Genomic DNA, 5,000 nt, shown 5'->3' on the forward strand with positions numbered 1-5,000 from the left:
TCGTCGTGGGCGCTGGCCGGCAGGCCGCGAGACGTGACGCCCGGCGGCAAAGAGTGCTCCTCTGAGGATATAGATGTTCCGTTCCGCCGCACAATGGTGACGGTGACCGCTGCCTGCGGTGGCAACGCTGGGCACAGTCGATACTCGCCGTGTGGTGGAAGGTAAACATTATGCGGTACATCAGTACTTTCCTAATAGTTCGGTCGTCTCACGGCACTGCTTAGTAAATGATGCAAGGCCAAATATAGATGATTTATGCGAATGTCCCTATACGTGCTGTAAGACTGGGCACACAACGTGAATCGCACGTCAGCCAGACACTCGAACATGCACCACTCTCGGCCTGCAACGGAGACACACAATACGTAAACATCTGGAATGCGACAATGTCGAGTGCATCCTCTCTGCCACATTGCACCGTCGACACTATGATAACCAGAGCAGTAGGTCCACCTATAAAAGCACAATACCCCACTCCTCCGACAACTACCATTGCTCAGATAAATCAACACCACCAACACACATCCTACACAGAGGGGCACCAAATATCATCCCCCGCCCTCGTGTTATACCACATGAAAAATTGCAGAAGTGAGAGACACACATCCGCCAGCCTCTTGCTACAAGCATCGAACCGACGTGACGTATCTGACGGTGACTCAGGCATCCGTGTACTGCCACCACTATCCACCCCCCCCCCTCTCTCTCTGCCCCCTTCCCACACAATACCAAATTTAACCAACTTTATCGCTTAACCTAACTGTGGCTGTACCAGTTTATCGCTTAACCTAACTGTGGCTGTACCAGTTTATCGCTTAACCTAACTATGGCTGTACCAGTTTATCGCTTAACCTAACTGTGGCTGTACCAGTTTATCGCTTAACCTAACTGTGGCTGTACCAGTTTATCGCTTAACCTAACTGTGGCTGTACCAGTTTATCGCTTAACCTAACTGTGGCTGTACCAGTTTATCGCTTAACCTAACTGTGGCTGTACCAGTTTATCGCTTAACCTAACTGTGGCTGTACCAGTTTATCGCTTAACCTAACTGTGGCTGTACCAGTTTATCGCTTAACCTAACTGTGGCTGTACCAGTTTATCGCTTAACCTAACTGTGGCTGTACCAGTTTATCGCTTAACCTAACTGTGGCTGTACCAGTTTATCGCTTAACCTAACTGTGGCTGTACCAGTTTATCGCTTAACCTAACTGTGGCTGTACCAGTTTATCGCTTAACCTAACTGTGGCTGTACCAGTTTATCGCTTAACCTAACTGTGGCTGTACCAGTTTATCGCTTAACCTAACTGTGGCTGTACCAGTTTATCGCTTAACCTAACTGTGGCTGTACCAGTTTATCGCTTAACCTAACTGTGGCTGTACCAGTTTATCGCTTAACCTAACTGTGGCTGTACCAGTTTATCGCTTAACCTAACTGTGGCTGTACCAGTTTATCGCTTAACCTAACTGTGGCTGTACCAGTTTATCGCTTAACCTAACTGTGGCTGTACCAGTTTATCGCTTAACCTAACTGTGGCTGTACCAGTTTATCGCTTAACCTAACTGTGGCTGTACCAGATTATCGCTTAACCTAACTGTGGCTGTACCAGATTATCGCTTAACCTAACTGTGGCTGTACCAGATTATCGCTTAACCTAACTGTGGCTGTACCAGATTATCGCTTAACCTAACTGTGGCTGTACCAGATTATCGCTTAACCTAACTGTGGCTGTACCAGATTATCGCTTAACCTAACTCAATTTGTCCCTTAACCTAACTCAATTTGTCCCTTAACCTAACTCAAGTTGTCCCTTAACCTAACTCAAGTTGTCCCTTAACCTAACTCAATTTGTCCCTTAACCTAACTCAATTTGTCCCTTAACCTAACTCAAGTTGTCCCTTAACCTAACTCAAGTTGTCCCTTAACCTAACTCAAGTTGTCCCTTAACCTAACTCAAGTTGTCCCTTAACCTAACTCAAGTTGTCCCTTAACCTAACTCAAGTTGTCCCTTAACCTAACTCAATTTGTCCCTTAACCTAACTCAATTTGTCCCTTAACCTAACTCAATTTGTCCCTTAACCTAACTCAATTTGTCCCTTAACCTAACTCAAGTTGTCCCTTAACCTAACTCAAGTTGTCCCTTAACCTAACTCAAGTTGTCCCTTAACCTAACTCAAGTTGTCCCTTAACCTAACTCAAGTTGTCCCTTAACCTAACTCAAGTTGTCCCTTAACCTAACTCAAGTTGTCCCTTAACCTAACTCAAGTTGTCCCTTAACCTAACTCAAGTTGTCCCTTAACCTAACTCAAGTTGTCCCTTAACCTAACTCAATTTGTCCCTTAACCTAACTCAAGTTGTCCCTTAACCTAACTCAAGTTGTCCCTTAACCTAACTCAATTTGTCCCTTAACCTAACTCAATTTGTCCCTTAACCTAACTCAATTTGTCCCTTAACCTAACTCAAGTTGTCCCTTAACCTAACTCAAGTTGTCCCTTAACCTAACTCAAGTTGTCCCTTAACCTAACTCAAGTTGTCCCTTAACCTAACTCAAGTTGTCCCTTAACCTAACTCAAGTTGTCCCTTAACCTAACTCAAGTTGTCCCTTAACCTAACTCAATTTGTCCCTTAACCTAACTCAATTTGTCCCTTAACCTAACTCAATTTGTCCCTTAACCTAACTCAATTTGTCCCTTAACCTAACTCAATTTGTCCCTTAACCTAACTCAAGTTGTCCCTTAACCTAACTCAAGTTGTCCCTTAACCTAACTCAAGTTGTCCCTTAACCTAACTCAAGTTGTCCCTTAACCTAACTCAAGTTGTCCCTTAACCTAACTCAAGTTGTCCCTTAACCTAACTCAATTTGTCCCTTAACCTAACTCAAAGTTGTCCCTTAACCTAACTCAATTTGTCCCTTAACCTAACTCAATTTGTCCCTTAACCTAACTCAATTTGTCCCTTAACCCTAACTCAATTTGTCCCTTAACCTAACTCAATTTGTCCCTTAACCTAACTCAATTTGTCCCTTAACCTAACTCAAGTTGTCCCTTAACCTAACTCAAGTTTGTCTCCTTTAACCTAACTCAAGTTGTCCCTTAACCTAACTCAAGTTGTCCCTTAACCTAACTCAAGTTGTCCCTTAACCTAACTCAAGTTGTCCCTTAACCTAACTCAAGTTGTCCCTTAACCTAACTCAAGTTGTCCCTTAACCTAACCCACGTTGTCCCTTAACCTAACCCACGTTGTCCCTTAACCTAACCCACGTGTGTCCCTTAACCTAACCCACGTTGTCCCTTAACCTAACCCACGTTGTTCCCTTAACCTAACCCACGTTGTCCCTAACCTAACCCACGTTGTCCTTAACCTAACCGACGTTGTCCCTTAACCTAACCCACGTTGTCCCTTAACCTAACCCACGTTGTCCCCTTAACCTAACCCACGTTGTCCCTTAACCTAACCCACGTTGTCCCTTAACCTAACCCACGTTGTCCCTTAACCTAACCCACGTTGTCCCTTAACCTAACCCACGTTGTCCCTTAACCTAACCCACGTTGTCCCTTAACCTAACCCACGTTGTCCCTTAACCTAACCCACGTTGTCCCTTAACCTAACCCACGTTGTCCCTTAACCTAACCCACGTTGTCCCTTAACCCTACACCCACGTTGTCCCTTAACCTAACCCACGTTGTCCCTTAACCTAACCCACGTTGTCCCTTAACCTAACCCACGTTGTCCCTTTGCCTAACATAGTTCACTGCTCGGAATCTCTGGTGTCGTTGTTATCCTCATGTAGATGTCTTGCGAGTGTTGCTTACTTTCCACATATTCCTGCTATCCACTGTCAATTGTACTGCAATAGGACTATATCGCCGACCCCCCCCCCTCCCCCCCCTCTGTCCCCCTCTGTCCCCCTCTTTGTGTCTCTGTCCTCTCAAGCTGGTCGGTCTGGCGTTTGAGTGTTAAATGAGCCTCGCAGCTGTTCAGTTGCATTCAGATGTCGACGCCCTCAGTGTACGTCGTGGTATGGTCTGTGTCCATTGTCCGCTGATGTCGTACGCGTAACCCACACGCTGTACCGATCATCGGTCGTTACGTACAGAGTGAAGTAGTGTGATACGTGTGACCGTACGCTGGCTGTGCCCAACGGTGTCGAATCTCAATTTCCATATGTTGTGCTTGATGCTACTTGTCTCGTCTCCCAATAACAGCTAGGTTGCACTGTGGTACGCCGTAGAGGCGTGTGGGAGGAACGTACGAACGCATTGTATGTCACCCTGGGTCGCTGGGGGTGGTGGTGCGGTGAGTCAGGTCAGGTCAGGTCAGCGTGAGCCGTCTGATGTAGTGACGCGTGTATTCCGACTTTGTCGTATTGCCTCACACAAAGTGCTACCCTGGTGGACCGCGTTCCATATCTGGGACATGCCGCAGATGCCGGTTGACAGTGGATCGCGGAAGGTACATCGCATACGTGCGCGGGCCACCTTCCACGTGTTCTCTTCTGCACATGTCGCAGTGTGTATGTGGTCTGATGTAGCGTGTCGTGACACATGACATCCTGGCATGCAAGAATTGTTGAATTCGCAAATGTAGGTGGACATCTACGTTTACTGCCCAAGATACGCAAATGAACTGGAAATCCGTTGTTGAGCGGTTGTTCACGCTGGAGGTGAATCTGTGATGGCGACGATCGGTACAGCTATTAACCGGTTGTTTCAGCGGTACCCGCCACATCCACACGCGTGACTAGGCCCATGTGGGTATGAAGCGATACGCGGCGGTGGCTTGGTGGGACTGTTCCCGGCCGGTGAAGGGGGGCCGCCCGGCGTGTTGGCCGCGCGCTGCGTGGGCGCACGCGCAACAGGCGGCTGGTGGGGGGCGCCGAGTGGCAGGAGCGCCAGCCGACGGGCCCGGCAGGCGGCGCAGCTACGCTGCGGCGCACCCTGCACGCGGCGCCTGGCGGCCAAAGTTGGTTCAGCCGAGCCCGGTGCGAAGCGCGGTGGACATC

This window comes from Schistocerca gregaria, unplaced genomic scaffold, assembly GCF_023897955.1.
Source record: "Schistocerca gregaria isolate iqSchGreg1 unplaced genomic scaffold, iqSchGreg1.2 ptg001127l, whole genome shotgun sequence".
Taxonomy (NCBI): Eukaryota; Metazoa; Arthropoda; class Insecta; order Orthoptera; family Acrididae; genus Schistocerca; species Schistocerca gregaria.